The sequence below is a fragment of the Euphorbia lathyris genome, chromosome 2, assembly GCF_963576675.1.
Source record: "Euphorbia lathyris chromosome 2, ddEupLath1.1, whole genome shotgun sequence".
Classification (NCBI taxonomy): domain Eukaryota; kingdom Viridiplantae; phylum Streptophyta; class Magnoliopsida; order Malpighiales; family Euphorbiaceae; genus Euphorbia; species Euphorbia lathyris.
The window spans coordinates 94,933,841-94,957,282 of record NC_088911.1 but is presented as its reverse complement, the minus strand read 5'-3'; the positions used below and the strand labels follow the sequence as shown (position 1 = coordinate 94,957,282).

The 23,442-nt window shown below is 39.0% G+C and overlaps 1 pseudogene; it reads right to left on the bottom strand.

The window, feature by feature from the left end:
• Positions 1 to 9,659: 9,659 nt before the first annotated feature.
• Positions 9,660 to 19,556, bottom strand: LOC136217259 (alkane hydroxylase MAH1-like; annotated as a pseudogene).
• Positions 19,557 to 23,442: the final 3,886 nt, after the last annotated feature.

Sequence of the window (23,442 nt, the reverse complement as noted above, 5' to 3'; positions counted from 1 at the left end):
GACGAAGTAAATCTAGGAACAAAAGAGGAACCTCGGGTTACATTTGTTAGTAGCCTACTACGCCCAATGTTGAAAGAGGCCATTATCAGTTTGCTTCAGGAGTTCAAAGACTGTTTCGCTTGGAATTATGACGAAATGCCCAGGTTGAGCAAAGACGTTGTGGAACATAGATTGCCAATCAAACCTGAATTCAAACCCTTCAAGCAACCAACAAGGAGAATGAGAAAAGAAGTGGAAGGCAAAGTGAAGGAGGAGATAGAAAAACTTTTCAAGGCTAAGTTCATCAGACCAGCAAAGTATGCTGTATGGCTATCTAACGTCGTGCCCGTAGTGAAAAAGAATGGTTAACTACGGGTATGCGTAGATTTCCGCGATCTAAATTTAGCCACGCCAAAAGACATCTATGTAATGCCTATAGCCGACATGTTAATAGATGCTGTGTCTAAAAATGAATTAATATCTCTGTGTGATTGCTATGCGGGATATAACTAAATCCCCATTGCCGAAGAAGACATTGCAAAAACGGCATTTCGTTGCCCAGGGTCAATCGGCACGTTCGAATGGGTCATCATGACATTCGGTTTAAAGAATGCCAGCGCCACATACCAAAGAGCAATGAATGCCATTTTTCACGATTTACTCGGCACCTCTATGGAGGTATACGTAGACGACATCGTTATCAAGTCCAAGCGAGAAATGGAGCATGTCGACCATTTGAGGAAAAGCTTCAAACGAATGCGAAAGTATAACCTAAAGCTCAACCCTCTGAAGTGCGCCTTCGGGGTCAAAGCAGGGAACTTTCTCGGATTCTTAGTCCACCAAAGAGGAATCGAGATCGACGACAATAAGGCAAAAGCAATCAAAGAAGCACAACCTCCGAAGAATAAAAAAGAGTTACAACGATTCTTGGGTCAAGTAAATATTTAAGACGATTCATATCCAACTTGGCTGGAAAGTCCAGAGCATTCTCAAATCTGTTGAGGCTCAAAGATGAAGAAAGCTTCAAGTGGGACGACAAGCATCAAGCGGCGTTTGAGAAGATCAAAACTTACCTGAGTAATCCACCTGTTTTGATGCCACCAAGAGAGAGCACTCCACTCAAGCTCTATATATCAGCAACCGACGAGTCAATTGGGTGTCTACTCGCCTAAGATAATGCAAACCGCCATGAACAATCCATCTACTACCTAAGCCGAACGTTGTTATCAGCAGAGACAAGATATAGTCCAGTTGAGAAAACGTGCTTAGCCCTCTATTTCGCTTGCACGAAATTGAGGCATTACTTGCTCAAAGTAAGAGTTTACGTGATCGCCAGCACAGACTTGATCAAGTACATGCTAAACCAGCCCATCCTCTCGGGAAGAATAGGGAAATGGTCACTAGCATTGGCCGAGTTCACCTTGACATATCTCCCGCAATCCTCGGTAAAGGGGAAAGCAATCGCAAATTTTGTAGCCGATCACCCAACCAGTTTCCAATATCCCGAAGAGGCGGAACTTCTAATCTATCTGACACATAAAGAGCCTTGGCAGTTAAAGTTCGATGGTTCGAGCACAGACAGCTCCAACGGAGCAGGAGTAATCATCACAGCCCCATCCGGGACTAAGACGATATTAGCTGTAAACTTGGACTTCGAATGCACGAACAATCAAGCCGAGTATGAAGCTCTGATCATTGGTTTGGAAATCTTAATCGACCTAGGAGCAAAAGAAGTCAAGATTTTTGGAGATTCACAATTGGTCATTCGGCACCTAACAGGAGAATACAAATGCTCAAGTTTATCTCTGTTACCTTATTTCGCATTTGCAATCCAACTTCTGGAAATGTTTGATGAGGTCAGTTTGGAGCATATTCCAAGAAATGACAATTGGGAGGCTGACGAGTTAGCCCAAATCGCCTCTGGAATGAAGATCTCTAAAGAGACAGTATACAAAGTCGTCATCATCAGAAGACAGGGTCATCCTTCCGTGGCGGATAGAGGTGTCCAGTTCGAATCATTCGACATCGATATCAACTTAGCTCAGGATTGGAGGAAACCATTCATCGAGTACCTCAATGACCCATCCAAAAAAGTAAAATATTCACTAAGCATTCAATCTCGAAATTACATGTTGATGGCAGGTGATTTGTACCGTAAGAGCTACGACGGAATGCTACTCAAATGCCTCGGCTTCCCAAAAGCAATGGAGGTCATGAAGCAAGTCCATGAAGGCATATGCGGAGCTCATCAGTCGGGAAGGAGAATACGGTGGCTTATTAATCGTCATGGGTACTTTTGGCCCACGATCCTACGAGATTGCATCACATATGCGAAGGGTTGCAAGAAGTGCCAATTGTATGGCCAAGTCCAACGGGTGCCCTCAAAAGAATTACACTCAGTTGTGAAACCATGGCCTTTTAGAGGATGGGCTATCGATCTAATTGGGAAAATATTTCCAGCTTCATCAAAAGGCCATTGCTTCATCATAGTTGCCACAGATTACTTTTCCAAGTGGGTAGAAGCAGCACCAATGAAGCAAGTCGGCCAAGCACAAGTAATCCAGTTCATCAAAGAGAACTTAATTCATAGATTCGGAATTCCAGAATCCATTACCACGGACCAAGGAACCATGTTCACAGGCGAAGATATGAATGAGTTCGCAGAAGAGTACGGGATTAAATTGATTCATTCCACTCCATTTTATGCACAAGCGAATGGTCAAGCTGAGGCATCCAACAAGATCCTGATCCAAATCTTGGAGAAGATGTTAGAAGACAATCCTAGGGAGTGGCATAAAGTTCTCTAAGAAACACTTTGGGCTATGCGAACATCTAAGACACGAGCGATGGGAGTGAGCCTGTTTTTCCTAACGTTTGGTCATGATGCAGTAATACCATTAGAAGTCATTGTACCTTCATTGCGAGTAATGCATCAGAATGACTTGGAGCCGGACAATTATGTGCAAGCCATGACCATGGAACTAGAAGATTTGGACTACGAAAGGCAGAAAGCGCTCGATTGCATGATGATCCAAAAGAAGAAAGTGGAAGACGTGTACAATAAGAAAGTGAAAAAGAAAAGCTTCAGAGAAGGCCAGCTAGTATGGAAGCTAATCCTACCAATCGGGACGAAGGACCGTGAGCTTGGGAAGTGGTCGCCCAACTAGGAAGGACCATTTCAAATCCACAAGGTGCTTCCCGGGAACGCGTATTGGTTGAAGAGTTTGGGCGGAGAACCACATAGGAGATACATCAACGGCAAATATTTGAAGAAATATTTTCAAAGTATGTGGGACGTAATTAACGTAGGAACCGATGAAAACGTCTTACACCGCACAGAGCGTAAGTTATAACACGCGGAGCAGCCAGCCCACGAGATGTAGAGGAAGCTACTGTCGGAGGACAGCTCGAAGTTCAAAACATGCAGAGCACTCCTCCTATACGCAGGGTGTAGATCAGACACGCGTATAAATCATACTCCGGAAGCTCGACTACGCGCGGCGTAACTCCAGAAACGCCCCGTGTAAAACTCATCAATAAAGACGCTCCAGGTTCAGGAGCTTGAATACGCGGGGCGCTCCTCCAACACGCAGGGCGTAGATCAGGCACGCGTAGAAATCATACTCTAGAGTCTCGACTACACGCGGCGTAACACCAGAGATGCCACGCGTAATCATCATCAATGAGACGCTCCAGGATCAGAGGCTCCTACACGCGGGGCGTAGCCAGACTTACATGGGGTGTGCTGTCTATCTCGGCACTAACGGTAAGTATTTGGAGAAATGTTTTTTCGAGATATGTGGGATGTAATTAACGTAGGAACTTAACCAATAAATCATTTCAATTTTCAACTAATGCCTGCGTTTCTCCTTGTATCCTATGCATTTTCGATTATTTCACATGTACCATATGTTTAGGACATAAAAATAGATAAATTAGCAAATGGTCAGGCGGCAATTAGCTCATAAAATAATGTCCATTTGTGCTACATAAATAAATAAATGAACGAATGAGCGTACATGGTCACAAACTCAAAACAAAGAGGAAAAGTACAGGCAACCCGCGAACGTACCTCACGGAAACAAACAAAAATCAGGCTTTGGGTATTTCGCCCAAGATTCACAAAGTTTGGAGGCAGCCTCTTTGTGTTGCTCGCTCTATCGGTGCCATTCCAACATCTCGTCATAATGATTGGTCAATCGATCTTTCTCACGGCCCAGCTCTTCCTCCATCCGTGGGAAACAAGCTCTAAACCCGGAACTGGCTCTAACCATTTCCTCTTTAGATGCTCGAGCTTCAGCCACCTCCTTCTCTAATACCAAAAGACGCTCCTCTACAGCCGCAATTTTGGCTAACCATTTCATATCCGCTTCTTCAGCGTCAACCAAAGCATTAAATTTCTTGCTATATGACTCAAGCTCCGCCATGTTTGATCTAACCCGAGCTACAAGACCCGTTGCCACTTTTTTCTCAGTAACGTAGGACTGATAGCAAAACAACACATGGTTCTTGGCGGATTTCAACGGCTCAGTCTTGAAAGGATGAGCACACGCACCCATCATGAGATCAAAATCAGTCATTGCCCTTTCAATACGGGTGGGAGTCCAGGAGTCAAGAGGAGAAGCGATGAGCTTACTAAGATTGGCACGAGCGTCACTCAACGAGTCATCACTAGGCAAGGGTGAATCAGCTGCAACAGTAGACGGTCCTTTCAAAAATGAAAAATCTAAGCCGGCAAAAGGATTATCAGCTTTAAGACCGACAGGGACCAACAAAGGACGCACAAGAGCTGATTCCTGCCATATTTCAGCAATTCAATCAATCAATCTAAACAATTTATCTCAAGCATGGCTCATAAATAACAGATTAGCAAGATCATGCAAACCTGACACAATGGTGCAAGAACTAGTCGGTTCAGGGAAGATGCGGAAGGAAGATGGGTTCGTGACGGAAGTTGCAATGGAGTCATAGCCACCTCAGTCGAGTCCTCATCAAGGGACAAGGTGCCAAGCGAAGACGTCAAGTTCCAACGTTCCCCCAGTTGATCCAGTGTTTCATCCTCAAAACCGAAGTATAGGCCTTCGTCGGAGTCCTCTTCTTCCCTTGGTCTCACGGAAGGCCCTTCAGTAATAGCCACCCGCTCTCCCTCATCCATCATGACTGCCTTTCCTTTTCCCTTGTCATTGGTGTCAAGCACATTCGGAGCTAGGAAATTCGGATTGTTGTCTTTCCCTGAGCTACAGCTTGAGTCTACAAAAAAAAGAGTAATAAAAAAAAAATATATATATATACATATATATAACTAAATAAAGCAAAAGAACTTACCAACAGGTGGGATACAATGCTGAAAAACGGTCTCCTACCAAGCATCGAACGAAGGTTGATCCGATCCAAGCAGAAGTGGTCCCTGATCATATCCTGCATCCAGAACCGCAACCGCTATATCTTCATCACTAGCCCCACACCGCTGAGAAGGGGTAGGGAATGGGAGTTGCCCCGGGATAGATTGGAAAAAGCCTAATTGATGTGCCCAAAGACAGGGTGCATATAAGGTCAAACCAGGGTTTGATGAGCGAGAGATTCTGGTTCGGTTCACCCCATGGTGTAACCGACGTGTCGCACATACCGTCATCCACCATTCAGCACCTTTATGGGGGGCAGCAGACAAGTAAGAGAGAGCCCAAGATGGTAGACACGAGTTATCCTTTTCCCAAAAAAGAAACAGCTTATTATGAGTAGATGGCACCAAAGTACGAAGAAATCTCACAACTACACTAACAGCCAAACTCGAAGAGCTGTAGCAAAGGTCCACGCCAAGATGTCCCGAAGTCTCCATTGACGATGCGGTGGCCAAATAAGGAAAATAGATAAAAAAAAAACCACAGCTGCAATAGCCACAAACCACCTCTAGGTTTTATGAATGGTCTATCCTCAATAGTAAGAGCTAGGCGGTGGAATGTTGAGGCCAACAACATGGTGCCAAGAGCTAAACGGCGGCCTGATGCCAGAGCCTTAGTGATGATCAATATTTCTACAGTAGGTCTGAGGCCTAACGGCTCGAAGATATAATTGTTGAGCATCATCCACAGAAAATGCACATGATCCTCATCATCCAACTCTCTCTTGTCCAATTTCCCTCTGATCATTTGGACATACGTCCCGGCCTCTTTGGATAAGATAGCCTTCACTTCAGGGAACGCATTTGTCTCGACACAACTCGAGACTTCCTCCCCAATAATAGGCAACCCCGTCAAAGCAACTACATCACGTAAAGTGATAGACATGGGAGCCAACAGAAGGATCAACGAGTTACATACCGGCGACCAATAATTCAGCACCCCCTCAAGCACATTCACACAAGGAGTAATTTCATGACGGGTCAAACGAACAAAATCCCTAATGCCAACCTGGTCCCAAACGCTCGCATATCTCGGCTCTAAGCGATCTACAAGGTCATTCCATCCAATGTACCAGCGAGGGAATATCAGCCCTTTCTTACTTGCAGGGAATTGATAAGTTTTCCTATGAAGAGCCAATTCGGTAGAACTACTCATGGAATAAGGGGGCAAAGGGGAGTTATTCGCAGCAACAGGGCTAATGGTAAAGACACTATCCTGAAATTGAAGTATAAACACGATCAATTAAAGCCTATGGATGCTACCTTCAAATACATGATCAGGAAATTGCAAAATTCATTGAAAATTACCTCCTGCAAGCCAAGAGTTATGCCCAGGCGAGAATCAGCGCGAATGGTGTCAGAATATAAACAGCTAGCTGTGACAGACAGATACAAACTTTCAGCAATAAAATTTCACCCACATATGGTAATTCTAAAACCCTTACATTGAATTCCAATTCAATTTATCCGTTTTTCAACAAACATAATTCTACATACGGTAAAAGCAAAAGAAAAATCAACGGAGAAAGGAAATAGAGAAGAAAAGATAGTTTGCATACCCATGATTGAAAATTGAGAGCTTGATTCCTTATGTTTGTTGAGCTTTGGGAAAAGAAATGGTAGAAACAAAAATAACAAAAGAGGAAGAAGAGTTGTAGATTGATTGAGATAGAGAGTTCCTAGGAATTCAAATTCTAAAAATCCTGCAGGATTCTTTCTCTATTATCTTGATAATAAAAAAAAAGAAAAAAAAAGGATATTTAATAAAACTTCTTTTATGCATAAATTTTATTTTTGCTACTTTATTTATGCATAAAAGAGGGGCAATTGTTGGCCCAAAAAATAAATAAATTTTATTTTATATATATACGATACTTGGGTGTCGATTTTAGGATATAGTTTATACTTTGCCTAGAAAATAATAAATGATAAAATAAAAAAATGAAAATATATTCGTAACTCACCTCGAACACGCGGGGCGTGCATTCTCATACGCGGGGCGTATACCAGCCATCCGAAGACGTTCCGCTTCAAAAACTCCACTACGCGGGACGTACCTTCCTATACACCACGCGTAAAGTGCACCAACAAGGTGTTTCAGGATTAGGAGCACAAACACGTGGGGCGTGCATCCTCATACGCGGGGCGTATACCTGCCATCCGAAGACGTTCCGCTTCAGAGACTCCACTACACGGGACGTACCTTCCTATACGCCACGCGTAAACGTCATCGACAAGACGCACCAAGTTCAAGAGCCACACTACGCAGGGCGTAGCCAGACATACGCGGGGCGTGCTCTCTCTCTCGGCAAGAAGTTAATGGCAGTTAAAGGAAGTTGAGGTAGTTGATGAGGTGGCAAGTTAGTGGGAGAGAATTTCAAGAGGTAGTTGATGAACAATTACCAAAATACCACTGAACAATTACCAAAACGCCATTCCAAAAAACTATAAATAGACCCCCTCCCCTTCATAAAAAATCACTCATTCAACACACAAAACCTCCTCTCAAAGCTTCAATGCTTAGTCTCTAGTTTTTTTTGTTCTTCAAGTTCTTCAAGTTCTTCCTTTCGTTCTTCATTTCTCTTAGTTTCAATTCCTTCTTTAGCTCTCCTTTAGCCTCAATTCAATTTCAATAGCCTTTTTTCAAGTTTTTCAATTCAATTTAGCATTCCTAAGCTCTTAATTTGCTCAATTCTTAGCTAGAACTCTGTTTCCAAATTAATTTTCCAGATTCGTCCAGTTATTTTCAACTCCCAATTTCGTCTACTTATAGTCCGTTTTAGCCTTCGATCCCTTATAGAAGTTTGTTCTTGACGTCCCAAAGTTAAATTTAGCCTATTTACTCGTCCAATTCTGTGTTCTTAAGCATCCAAACGAGCCTACCGAAGTTGAAGATTGAATCTGCCCCATTTGCCTACTATACGTTTAGTCATTGCCAAGAGCACATACCATATGGGCCCGACCGGCTGCAGCTCTCCGAGGACCTCGCACCAACACCAAAATTCAACATCAATCCGAGATAGCTATTGCGGCTCCGAGTTTGTTGTTGAATTTCAATTTATTTTATCGCATTTCAATTCTTCGTATTGATTTGTTTATTCTAATTCAATTGATTACCTATATGTTTAATATAGAGATTTCTCAATTATAATTCATTTCATTTTAATGCTTACTTTGAACACATGTATTCCAACACTCATTCATATCAATAAATACCATTTTTCCCAAAATCTCGTGTCAATTTTGCACTTTAATTTCCTTTAATTTTCCGTCTTCAATTTGTACGCTTAGCTTAAATAAAAATAATCAATCTAGCAAAGTTTCTATAACGGCGCTAGAGACCCAAGGGGGACTTTTCAATCCTTGCGTCCCTCGCCAATCGCTTCGATTTAGAATTCATGTTTTCGGCGCACAATTTCACAAACGTAACCGTTTTTCATAATTGAGAAATAATTTCTCTGGCACGCCCGCACTCTAACCACACGTGACAAGGTTGAAATTAGCATATTTCGAAAATATCGCTAACAGTTACAATAAAAGTTGTAACAATTAAAAGTAGTGTGACAATAAACTTATTATCACAAAAATTAATAATTTTTTTGACAATATTTTAATGTCACATTTGTAAAAAATATTAGCAACGGAGTTTTATGTGACAACACCCGTGACATCTACTTATCGTCACATATATTATTGTGTGACAACTTTTCATGGGTTCATGACAATATTTGTAGTCATAAACAACCTGATTTCTTTTCAAGCATATATGCTCGTTTAATTACGTTTCCAAGTTGTAATTTTTCTGCTTTATTTCCATATTGTAACCCAAAAAAAAATTTGAAAAGAATTAAAAAAAAGAATAAAAAATAAAGAACAAGTTAAAAAATGTCTTTGTGTTTGTTGATTTTATTTTACTAGCTTTAAGAAAAATGTTTAGTCGATTGACTTGTTAAGCGAAACCGGAAACCCAAGAGGGATATTTTTATTTTTAGTCCTTGTAGCCCTCGTTCAATCATTTCGTTTTTAGAAATCAAGTTTATGCGCAAATCATTTATTTCTAAAATTACCATTATACACACTCGAGAATTAATTTTTTGGCACGCCTCCTACTTATATTTTAACAAATTTTCATCCACTGCTATATCAATGTTGAAAATTGGGATATTTCAAAAATATTGCAATATATTGTTTGTCTTTTAGACATTAATATTTTAATACAATACCACATATACTTCTCAAGAACAAGCTTAGTACATAAACTATATATTATCATTAAAGCTCATTAATTTATTCTGTGTTTTGCTATTCTTTCCTTAATAAGCATGTCTTTTGAAAATCTAACCTTCAAACCATTTTTTGGATGAAGAATCATAGAACTAGATGGCAAAACATTCTGATCTTCAATGAAGTGAAGAGAATAATTCCACAAGATTGCACAAATAACTGATTTTATCTGCAAAAAGGCCAAATTTTTACCTAAACAAGTTCTTGGTCCAGTATTGAATGCTGTAAACTTGTAAGAAAGGTTGATGTTCGATTCCTCCACTATCCGAAATCCATCTCTCGGGCTTGAATTCTAAGCAATCTTCACCCCATATTTCCTTCATCCTTCCCATTGCATACAAAGAATACAGAATCCTTGTATTTTTAGAGATATGATGGCCACTCGGGAGAATATCCGATTCAATCGACACTTTGCGGTTATACGGTGCCGATGGATAAAATCTTAGAGCCTCACATACAACTCCATGTAGATAAACAAGTTTCCCCATTTTTTCAAAATCCAAAAATCTCAACTTGTCATCTTATTACCACTCCCAAAATGATGTTCCATCTCTTCCAAGATCTTTACTTGTGAAGATGGGTTTGTTGAAATTAGCCAAAATGTCCAAAAAAGAGTAGAACTTGTTGAATCTCTTCCTGCAGCCAGAAGATTCACAACCATATCTCTTATAAAGTTGCTTGATAGATTCTCTTTCTGATCTTCCACCTGCAGAAAATATGTTAACATATCGAATTCGTTAATGTTTTTCTCTTTTTGTTGGCTTGTTTGAATGCAATTCTCCACAAAGTTATAAAAAATATGGGATACTTTTTTCATCTTCTTCTCTTCTACGATTTGTAACTGTTAAAGTGAATGAGCTAATGAACAATTACTTGGGTAATTCCCTTGATTCTCATTAATTCAAAAGTTCTAACATTTACATATTTATCTTGTTGTTAGGTTTGCTCTTCAAGCAAAAAAACCAGTGTTTTGAAAACCGGACCGGACCGGCCGGTCGAACCGGTTGAACCGCGAACCAGTCAAGTGTCCGGTCCGGTTTTAGCTATACAGGTTCAACTATATTAAACCGCATCAAACCGAGATTGAACCGCGAACCGGTGTTGAACCAGTGAACCGGATTGACCCTGGTTTTTTGCCATTTTTTGAAAAACATATTGAATTAAGGAAAAAATTTAAAAATTAGGTAGAGAACAACCTCTTTAATAATTGGTGTTAATTAATTTAATTTTAATCTTAATATTGTGTTAAACTATGGGTTTGATTTTAGATGTGTGAATTTTTAATTAATGTGTTAAATTAAGGATTGGTTACCGATGTGTGAATTTTTATATTATCTGTATGAATTTTTAATTTTTAATTAATATGTTAACTTAAGAATTGTTTATTATATGTATGAAATTTTTAATTTTATGTTCAATGAAACATCAATTTATTTTTTATATATATATTTATTTTTTTTTATCCGGTTGAACCATTCCGGTTGAACCGGTTGAACCTATTGAACCTTGAACCAGTTGTCTCACCGGTTCAACGTCCGGTCCGGTTTTCAAAACATTGAAAAAAACTATGCTAAGTAATTAAATGGCCAAAAGGGTGCTAACACTTGGAATGATGAGATCCTTTAATTCCAGGGCTTACAATTGATGGTGATGATTAAGGAAGGTTTTGGTTGGGTGTGTTGTGGTGCACCATTGTTTACTTGTGCCTCTTCTAGAATATATCGGAGTTGGTATTTGACAAAAGAGCCTCTGGCCTTGAGAAAAGACGTAACTGCCTTTGGAAACCTAAAGGGTTTGCCGACAAGAAATAAAAGCTTTTGAAAGCTTGTTCAGTTGTACTTGCTCTCTTCATCTCTTTGCTTTCTTTCTCTCGAACGTTTCATTTTTCCAGAAACAAAATTTTTCTTCTTTCTTCTTTGAGCTTTCATGGTTGCTTGCATATTGATCTTATTACCCTTCCTCAAACTATGCTTTGTAAATATTTAGCAAGCCTAGTTTGCTGATAAGGAAACAGAGATGAGGAGAGTGTTGGGCTTTTGTAAAGAGATCTGCGAGCTGCATGGCGGAGGAGATAAGCATCAAACGTATTAAGCCTGCATGAACTTGTTCTCTCACTATGTGACAGTCGATGTCGATATGCTTGGTTCTCTCATGGAAAACCAGATTCTGGGCGATGTGCATAGCTGAGACGTTGTCGCAGAAGAGAAGAGCCGCCGATGTAGTAGGGATGTCAAGATCTGCTAGCAAGATGGTGAGCTAGTGCAGTTCACAAGACGTGGAAGCCATAGCCCTGTATTCGACTTCCAAGAAGGACCTAGAAACCGTGTTCTGTTTCTTGGATCTCCAGGAAACAATGGAGGATCCTAGAAAAGTGACGTAGCCAGTGATGGATTTTCGAGTTTTTGTACAAGATCCCCAGTCAGAGTCACAGAAAGCTTGAAGTTGGAGGTCATTATTCACCGGGAAAAATAGTCCAAGGCTGATTGTGCCTTTAAGGTATCGTAAAACTCTTTGAACCCATTGTTCATCTTCTGATGTGGGTGAATTTAGGTGTTGGGATAATTGGTTTATATGTAGGAAAGGTCGGGCCTTGTGTGGGTTAGGTATAGCAATTTACCATGATTTGCCTGTATGCCGTGATATTTGTCAAGGGTTTAGGTTGCATGTTGGTCTTGTGGTTTGGTAGGGCTAGTGTATGTGCTGGTTTGCAGTCAAGTAACTCATTGTCTTGCAAGAGTTCTAAAATATATTTCCTCTATGACATGTGCATGCCTTCGGAGCTCTAGGCAAATTCGAACTCGAGGAAGTAGTGTATCGGCCCAAGGTCCTTGATTTTGAAGGCTCGGTTGAGGTGTTCCTTTGCCAAGACTATTTCTGAGTCATCATTCCCTGCTAAAATTATGTCGTGCACATAGATGAGTAAGATAGTGATGGAGTTTTGTACCTTCCTAGTGAATAAGGAGGGATCGGCGATCGATTGTTTGAACCCCATTGCCTTTACTATGGTTGTGAGTTTCACATTCCATTGCCTTCCTGCTTGACGCAAGAGTGTCATTGGCTACCCATGGTGGCAGTGTCATATAGACCTCTTCATGTAACTCGCCATGCAGGTAAGCGTTATCTGTGTCAAGTTATTGAATGTTCCATCTTCTTGCAACTGCCACTGTTAGTATTGTTTTGATTGTGGTAAACTTTGCTACAGGTGCAAAGGTAGCAGTGAAGTCCACTCCCTCTTGTTGAGTGTAGCCTTTGGCTACCAGGCGGGCCTTAAACCTCGTAATGCTCCCATCGGCTTTGTGTTTTAACTTGTAGACCCAGTGATATCCTATAGGCTTCTTACCTTCAGGTAAAGAAACTATCTTCCATGTTTTGTTGGATTCAAGGGATGTGAGCTCCTCGTTCATGGCTTGTCGCCAATTAACATCTAACATGGCATGTTTGTGTGTTGTAGGTTCCGTGTGGCACGAAACATTGATGGCAAAAGTCTGCTTCTTGGGAGACAGCTTTTGGTAAGAAAGGTACTTGGTGAGCTGGTGCGGTGAGTTGGTGAAAGTGGGCAGAGGATTACCCTTCATCAAGGCTACGTGGTAGTCTTTCAGGTAAGTTGGCGCTTTCCTTACTCTAACTGGTCTGTTATTCACTTGCTCTTGATGTGTTGGTTCTGTTGTGGTTTCCTCTGGTTGCATTGTGTCTTGGGGGCCTGTGTCTATGTCGTCGTCATCTTCTTCTGGTATTGTTACATGAGTCAACTCCTAATCTATGTTATTGCAATATGTTATCTCGGCTGCTTTGCCCTTTTCTCAAAATGGGAAGTGTTCCTCAAAGAATTTTACATGCCTGGAAAAAAACGCTGTTAGTTGATAAATTTAGCAACTTAAATCCCTTTCTGCCTCCTTTGTGGCTTAGGAATACACATCGTATGGCTCTGTTAGTAAACTTATTTTTGTGTCTGTCAAGGGTCGAGGCATATGCCAAGCACCCGAAAACTTTAAGGTCACTGATGTTGCTCCTTTCTTTATACACGCGTTCATACGGTGTTTGCTGCTGTATGGGCATAGATGGTAGCCTAGTGATGAGATAAACCGCATGGCTAAATGCCTCGGTCCAAAAGACTTTGGGCATGGAGCTTTGTATCATGAGAGCCCTGGTCATGTTCATGATGTCCTGGTGTTTTCTCTCAACGCGTCTGTTTTGTTGGGGTGTCTCTATGCATGAAGTTTGGTGTGTGATATCTTTACTTTCGTAGAAGTTTTGCATTGTGAATTCAGGCCCATTGTTTGACCTTATTGCCTTGACTTCCTTGTTGAACTGCTGCTAACATGATTGCAAAATGCTTGTAATGCTTGTCTAACTTCCCTTTTGTCATGTAGTAGTGATACCCAGGTATACCTACTGTAGTCATCCAGAATTGTTAGGAAATAATGTTTGTTTGTATGTGATTCCTTAACCGGCCCCCATATATCAACATAGATTAGGTCAAAAGTTTGTTTTGCAATGCTGTTACTTAATATGAAAGGCAATTTCTTTTATTTGGCTCTTTAACAAACATCACATGGCATTTCTTTGAAAGACTTGTAGTTATTACATGGTATTCCTAAGGCTCTTAACCTCTCATAAGAGGGGTGGCCTAGGTGAGAGTGCCATACATTTGCCTTAATTCAACATGAAATAGCATAAAAACTTTTGACTACATTTGGTAACAGATTCTCTAGAAAATATAGTCCTTCTCGTTGCTTAGCCCAGCCAATCGTCTTCTAGTTCTTGGCATCATGTATTATACATGTTGACCCAGTTATGACGATGCACATATCATTTGATTCTAAAAGTTTACTAGTTGAGATTAGGTTGTAATTGAATCTAGGTATGCATAATTAATACGCCTTTCAAGGTGAGTCCTTTACTTAATGGTACTATGCCTACATGATCAGCCTTAACCTTTTCTCCATTCGATAAGCTGACCCAACAATTTTCTATTTTTGTGCATGAGCTATAAAAACCGACGTCGCACACAATATGGTCAGTGGCTCCAGTGTCAATGATCCTGTAACATCCCCAAAACCCTAACATATGAGTCTTCCCACATTCATATATATTTTCATGATTGAATACATACATTTTAGATTCATCTCATTGTCAGTAGAAGTTTTGTATGCATAATGCGATTATCGTGCGATTAGTAGGCGATTAGTGTGTCGTTAAGATGTAACGATTGGTTAATTGAGTTAGGACTTAAATGAATGAATGAATTTATATGTCCTAAATTGATTAACTTACACTTTAGGAGGGCTGAATTTGAGGTTTGTGAGCAAGCATGAGGTGTCACCCCAATATTAAGACACAATACACCTCTTCATTTTACAAATGATGTGCACAACTCATTCTTTATCTATTCCAGCCAAAATTTCGACCAAAGCTTCAGCAAAACCTTCCTTGTTCATACCCTAAACCTCTCCAAGGAAAACTCTTCCAATTTCTTCCATTTTCAAGTCAAACAAGTCAAGTTAGGAAGCATACTAGGTGATAGACACGAGTTGAAGGTTAGTATGTTGTTTTAGAGTTGTTTTCTATGAGGTTGAGATTCTGAAATACCTAGGTATGATCATAGGATTTATTGTGGATGAGTTGTGATAGAGTTTTTTTGAGTTTTGGTGTTGTTTCAAGTGGTTATAGGCTGTCCAAATGAAAGATATGTATCAAGTGCCCTAAACAGAAATCTAGGGTACTGCTTTCAGTCATTTTGGAGCATGTTTTTCATATTGATATTCTTCGAATTTGAAGATACATAAAGAATAACATATGTTTCTATATGTGTTATGAAACCCTCTGTAAAATATGGGACTTTAATTCCATATATAGATGAAGAAAACCTAGATGGAACATGACTGCCTCGAAATTGAATGTCATGTGAGGCAGCCATGTTGATGTAGCATTTTGAGGACCTTATATTTATAATTTGAGAAAGGTTATTTATACAAACGTGTTCCTAACTACTTTAAGTATATGTATGTAAAAGTTTTTGGCAATCCATTGTGTTTAGTGTGAGATAGGTTGAGTGCATTATGGTAGATGCAAATCTGGATAGTCTGTTTCTTGGCTGGAAACAGGACAGAATCATTTTGCATGCCATATATTGTGTAGAAGTGATATTAAAGTGAATTTTTGATATGTAATACCCATATATGTCTAGTTTCAGTAGGTTCAAGAATCAGGGCATTTGGATTAATATAGAGAAAGTTATGGCAGAATGTGTGCAAGTAGGTCATGTGATGATCTAAGACAAAAGGATTAGATTGCATGAACTTTGTGGAGTTAGTGTCTTGTAAATCATATAGCATTCATTAGTTTATATTTTTATTAAGTTTATGTTAAGGCTAATTGTATAAATGTTATGTGACATTAGGAGGGCAAGGTGCAACTGAACGCACACCCGATCGTGTTGAATAGATCGAACCAAGAGCGACGGTAAGCATATTGCTTATATATGTGTATGACTGTATTGTGCCTTATGACTTGCTGAGTGTGAGATGTGGTTGAATCTGATGTGAATGATGTGGATAATGTTTGAGTGTTTGTGATACATCATGATTGATAAGAAAGTGATATGATTGAGTATGTTGCAGTGTTATGAGTGAATACGGCATGTTGAGCCTTGTGCACATACTGGAACTGAATAATGGTTGGATTATAAATGAATATGAGCTTGCTTAGATGGATATGTGAAATGGTCCAAGTTGAAAGTGCTATCCGAATATTGTGATCCGGAAGCACATGTGTTGAGATATATGAGTACGTGAGTTGAGTGTAACTCCTCCGTAGCACAGATGATTCTATTCCGAATTTAGTGAGCCGGAATACAGATTGGGCCCAAGGACCATTTTATATATATTGTTTAAGTACAGCAAGGCCTTTCTAAAATAAGTATTATTATAATAAGTGAAACAAATGAATAAATTCTAACTTGGTACTAATGATATATTTTGCTTTGTGCTCTTTACATTACTTTTGTATATACATATATGCGTAATATGTTTATTGAGTAGGCAGCTCACCCCTTGCCAACAGATTTTACAGGTTAGGTGGAGTTCTTCTTGCTTAAGGTCGCACCAGCAGTGTCAGTCCATTCTCATCTAGGCATTTTGGAGTCTTGTGATGTACTTTTGTTTTGTAAATCCTCTATGCAGGATAATGACTTAAACGTGTATTGTAAATTGTAAATGCTTTCTCTTGTGTATAATATGTAAAGTTTATATGAGATTGAAGTTTATATGATTGAGAATTGAAAGCATGTCTATAACTGATATTGTGTGAGATATCATGTGATCCCAGTGAGGGGGTTACAGATCCAGTGAGACATGGCAGTTTTATCAGGGGGAGTTTTAGAGGCATTACAAGTGTAGTTATCCTTGTAGAAGGTGTTCACGCTGCTTGTTGAGGCTTGGGACTTCTGGGGAAGAAGTGCAACGAGTTTCTGGTATTGTTCCTTGGTGAGGCTAAATGGTTCCTTTTGATTAGAGTTATCCTCCTCCCATGAATCTGACCCCTCTTTGTTCTGGTTTGTTGCAGAGTTTGCCTTTACCTATGGTGCCCTAAAGTTGTTGCCCTTTGCTTTGTTCCCGTAATTCGGTGGATATCTGTGTTTTTTGAAACAGATATCCTTGGTGTGGCCTGTGTTACCACAAAACATGCACAAAGATGTGTTCTTGTTGTTCCCTTTGCGGTTGTTAAATTTGTTGCGTTAGTTTCCCTGTTTATTTTGTTGATTTGTGAAGCCCGCAAAGGAAACGTTCTCATTTCCTTCACTTTGTCTTGCAGGTGTGAGTCCAATCTGTCTTTCATGTTGGATAGCTAAGGCAAAAACCTTATTGAGTGAGGGCAGCGGCTTGATGAGTAAGATCTGCAAATAGATAGTAGAGTAGGCTTCATTCAAGCCTTGAAGGAAAGTCATAACTTGATCGGCCTTCTGCTGATCACATAGTATCTTAAAAATGTTACAGCAACAAGCTGGACTGCACGAGCACTTTGGCATTGGCATGAGGTTGGTCAGCTCGTCATAGAGTATCTTAAGGTTTGTGTAATACTCTGTTACATTTCATGTTCCCTATTTTAACCCATGTATCTATCTGCGTAGCTCCAAAATCCTCAAAGAATCTGTTTGAGCAAAGCGTTCCCTTAGGTCTACCCAAACCTGATCGGCTTTGTCAAGCCAGATAATGCTCATTGCGATCGAGGGTGATAGGGCATGGTGTATCCAGGACATCACCATGTTGTTGCAGCGTTCCCACTAGTTATACATATTGTCCGCCACGCCCGGTGCCGTGATAGTTCCATCCACGAAAGAGTACTTATTCTTCTACATTAGAGCTACTTTCACCAATCGTGACCATTGGTGGTGATTTGGCCCAGTTAAGACCTGCGATACAAGTGCTAATGTCCACGTCTCATTTTGTGGGATGTGGTAGAGGCTATTCGAGCTGATGATTGGCGGGTTGGCCATGATCCCTTGATTTTGAGCTTTAACAGAGTGATGATGTTTGCTCTGATACCATGTTAAAGTGAATGAGGTAATGAACAATTACTTGGGTAATTCCCTTGGTTCTCATTAATTCAAAAGTTCTAACATTTACATATTTATCTTATTGCTAGGTTTGCTCTCCAAGCAAAACAACTATGCTAAGTAATTAAATGGCCAAAAGGGTGCTGCCACTTGGAATGATTAGATCCTTTAATTCTAGAGCTTACAATTGATGGTGATGATTAAGGGATGTTCTGGTTGGGTGTGTTGTGGTGCACCATTGTTTACTTGTGCCTCTTCTAGAATATACCGGAGTTGGTATTTGACAAAAGAGCCTCTGGCCTTAAGAAAAGACGCAACTGCCTTTGGAAACCCTAAGGGTTTGCCGGCAAGAAATAAAAGCTTTTGAAAGCTTTTTCAGTTGTACTTGATCTCTTCATCTCTTTGCTTTCTTTCTCTCGAACATTTCGTTTTTCCAGAAACAAAATCTTTCTTTTTTCTTGTTTGAGCTTTCATGGTTTCTTGCATGTTGATCTTATTGGTAACCATCTCTGGAGCTTCCAAATAACACCAGGAACAATATGGCGATAAAAGAAAACTTGTGCAATATCATCTAAGGCATTCTCAGCAGCACTTGAGGATTCCATGGACAAAGTCTTAGGATCCATACCAAACACTAAAATACAGATATGATCGAAAGTAAAACTTTGAAATTTGTCTTTTAAATCTACCTCATTTCCCAATTTGCAGGCATTATCCAAAAGCGAGAATAAACATTCTGAATTTTTTTGGTGCAAAGAGGTGTGTAAGGCAAGCTCAAACCTCTTGTCTTTCAACAAAGAATGAATCATATTCCTTTGAATTATCCAGCTATCCGAATCGACGGTGAAAATTCCATCTCCGATGTAATCAAAGATCTGGTTGAAGTCAGGGCCTTTAGGATAATTAGAGAAGTTTATGCTGAAAGTGTGATGAACATTGGGATCACTAGTGAGGAGAAAGTCCATGGAGGAGAACCGTGGACCTTTAAAAACAAATGTTCCATTATTTTGAAGAACAGCAGTTGCGAAATCGTGGATTTGAGATGCATTGTAGAGAAGTGCAGGGATCATACCGACCACAGGCCAATCTATGAATAGTGAGTTTCTGGTAGACCACCATAGCCAAACTAGAAAAATTGAAACAAAAGCTGCTGCCACTTCTAAGTACACAGATATGATTTTATAAGTTCCAATGTCTCTGTGTATTTATAGTGCTTTTTCAATGTTTTCAAAACCGAATTCAAAGTAGAATTGGTAACTAGATAACTATTAATAAATTCAATCCGAACTAATCAAACCGAACTGGCTGATCTGGTCCAATTTTTGAAAAGCTGGTTTTCATGCTATTGTAATCAATATCTATCTAATGATTTGATGAATACTTGTATTGTATCTTGAAAATTCTATTGAAATCATCAATATCTAGTTACTAGTTATCGATGAATTAATATTAATTCATCTTATTAGATTTATTAACATATAAATCAAAATATAAATATAAATACGCACATAATAAGTGTTGAATTGTTATAGTGTAACATTTGAAGTATGTGTTGTGATGTCCCAATTAATGAGAGACTACTTTTATAATTTGTATTAATAAATGATTATTTTTGTAATTTGTAATTATTTAAAAAAAAAAGTCAATTGCATTAATTGAGTGTGCACCCTGTTGGAGTTTAGTGTCCTAAAGACAGTTGTTTTAGGATATAAATATTAATGAATGAATTATTTATTTAATCATTTGTTCAATCAGATATATAGCATTAAAATGTAACTATATATAAAGGCACAAATCTTTCATAAAGAAAGTAATCTTAAGTTTGTTTAAGCAGTTATAGAGGGTTCATACAAGCATGAAGTGAGACTATACTTTATAACAAGATCAATAAACTTAAAGTTAACCCAAGTTAAGTAATATGTTATAGGGGTTGGCATATTACTGTTGAGACTTACATGTAATAGTGTTTTCTGTCGAGACAGAAAGCTGATCTCACAAGCTTTAGATATTTAGATATCTAGACAGTTACATGGATCCGGTGAAGGAGTTCATTAGGATTGGGACCCGACTTGAGATAACAGCATGGATTAATTTATCTAAAAGTGTCAACTGTTCATCTTATTGGTATTAGTAGGTATAACTAATCTTCAGACTCAAACATTCGTTAATTAGTGATTCTGGATTATGGAGTCTGGTACTTTGATTCTGTGCGAGCACGATCCAACGGGTGAGAGCCTGGAGTGTGTGAGCGCATGGTTGGGTATCAAACAAAGTAATTACAAAATAGTTAATGTCAGATTGAGCATTCGTCACTCCCGATAAGTGGGAGATATATCCAAATGGCCGCTTGTGGTGAATTAACTGAAATCCTTGCAAGGTGATAGAGTTAATAGTAGAAATGAACATTTCACTTAACTTATCTTTCAGAGTGAATTCAACCTGTACAAGTAAAACCGGACTCTTCATTATATGTAACCTTGACACGTTTCATGGTTATAAGGAATTGACCGACAGGATATAGTTGATGAATGATCGTATTATACTGTACCTAATTCAGAAAGGTTAACGTCAGTTATCAACCTGACTTCTTAATTGCTCTAGGGGAATGTCATAGGTTCTGCTAGTAACAGCTCGCGACGGTATTCCGTTATATATATGTTGAAATAATCGTGATGAATTAATTTCAAAGGATATATACGGCTAGTGGCAATAAAGAACCTAATGGGTCGCATATGGGACTTGGAACCAGAGGACAAAAGAGTAATTAGTAGGAATAATTAATTTGATTTAATGATTGTAATTAGATTATGATTATAAATTAAATGATTATCTGATAATATTAATTAGATGTTTTTATGTGATTGAAACTCTAATTAATTATCCCTAATAATAATTAAATTATTAATTTGATTAATAATAATTATCTAGATATAATTAGTTATTATTTAGATAATAATAAAGTGTTTATTTGATTATCTAATTAGCAATCCTATTCTGAATGAGATTCTAATTATTTAATTACCTAACACAACTGGGATTAGGGTTTTGAGAAGTCTATAAATAGACACCCTAACCCCTAGAATTCGACCAACATAGAAAGAAAGGAAGGAGGAACCGTTCCGTCTTCGTCTCGGCTAATTCACTTTATTTCTTACTCTCTCTTTGATCTCGTATCGATTTCCGTTAGAGGCAGTCATTGTGATTGCTATATTTTAAGGTTGATTACTCATTAGTTTTGTTTTGTGTTGAACAAAAACGTTCGTTGCTCACGGATTGAATATAGAAGTTGTGGGCACTTAGAGTGATTTAAGTCTTTGAGAGGGTAGTCAGATTATTTTGGGGAGAGATAAAATACTAAGATAATTATTCTTGAGTATTTTCGGGAAACACCTGAGTGCTACTATTTTGGTTTATCTCATTGTAACTCTAGAAAGTTTCTAGAGAACGCCCTCTTTGTACGCCTACTATTTTATAGTGGAAGAATTTACTCTCGAGCTTAGTCGTGGATTAGCCTGCAATGGTGAACCACGTTAAATTATCAGTGTCATTTTTTATTGATTATTTTGCTCGTCAATATTTTTTTACGGAATAATTTTTTCGTTGTTATTCCCAACAACTGGTATCAGAACCTAGTCAACATGGAGGAAAAATTAACAAGCAAAATAGTCAGTCTAAATGGCTCAAACTACCACATATTGAGAAGCAAAATGAAGGATCTCCTATATGTGACGAAGATGCATCTAACGGTGTTCGGGACAGATAAACCCGACAACAAGATTGATGGAGACTGGGGCTTTGAGCATGAGCAAGTTTGCGGATTTATCCGACAATTTGTTGACGATAATGTGTATAATCACATTGCTGGTAAAACTCATGCACGGGCGTTATGGAATAAGATTATGAATTTGTACGCCTCAAAGATCGGCAACAATAAATAATTTTATTTGACCAAATTGGTTCAACTAAAATATCGAGAGAGTACTTCTCTCGCAGATCTCTTGACCGGGTTCCAAGGGATCGTGGATGAACTTTCCAGTATGAGGCTTAAAATTGAAAATGAGATCACTGCTTTACTAACGCTGGCTTCCTTACCGGAGTCGTGGGAGAGTCTAAGAATTTCACTTTCAAATTCAGCACCAGATGAAAAAATTACCATAGAGTTTGTCAAAAGTGGAATTTTTAATGAAGAGATGCGGCGGAAAATGCAATGAGCATCTACATCACAATCAGACATCTTAGTTGTGAATTCTAGGAGAAGGAGCGAAGCTAGAGGATCCAAAGACAGAGGCAAGAGCAGAGGAAAATTCAATAAGTATGCCAATGTTGAGTTTCATCACTGCAAGAAAAAGGGTCACATCAGAAGATTCTGTAGGAAGCTCAAGCAAGAGAAAAGTAAAGGCAAGGAAGAGAAGAGAGATGACAGTACCGATGGAGAAAACATTACTGTCGAGTTCAATATTGTCTATGATGCTGATATTATCAATCTTGTAACCCAGGAGCTAGTTGGGTGATTGATAGTTGTGTTACTATTCATGCCACGCCTCGAAAGGAATTTTTCTCATCACACACCTGAAGATTTCGGTGTTGTAAGGATGGAAAATGACCACTTCTCCAAAGTTGTGGGAAAAGGTGATGTTCACCTAGAAGCTGAGAATCTCATGAAGTTAGTATTGAAAGATGTCAGGCATGTTCCAGATATGCGTCTGAATCTGATCTCCATAGACAAGCTTGATGAAGAAGGCTTCTGTAATACCTTCTGCAATGGCCAATGGAAGCTCACCAAAGGTTCGATGGTGGTTGCAAGAGGAAAACAATACTCAAGATTGTATAATGTTATTTTGCAAGAGGCAAAAAGTGTTGGTCCCATGTGATTAGTTCCAAGGGGGGGGTTAGGAACTAATATAACTTTTTCTTTAATTATTTATGCTGACTTGACAGTTTTGGTAAGTTTGTCAACTCAGCTTTGGTCAGCTTGACCGAATTTTAGCGTAAGACAGCTTTAGTCAGATATTGACTAGAACTGTTCTACTTGTAAGTTGAGAATTGACGCTCACAGAGGTCAGCTTTCAACTTAGCACTCTAATTTACTCAGAGTTTAGATGCTGAGTAAGTTTACCATACAACACATACGGATATATATATATATATATATATATATATATATATATATATATATATATAGAGTTAGAGATTACTCAGTATCACTTATCCTGGTTCGGCCTCTCTG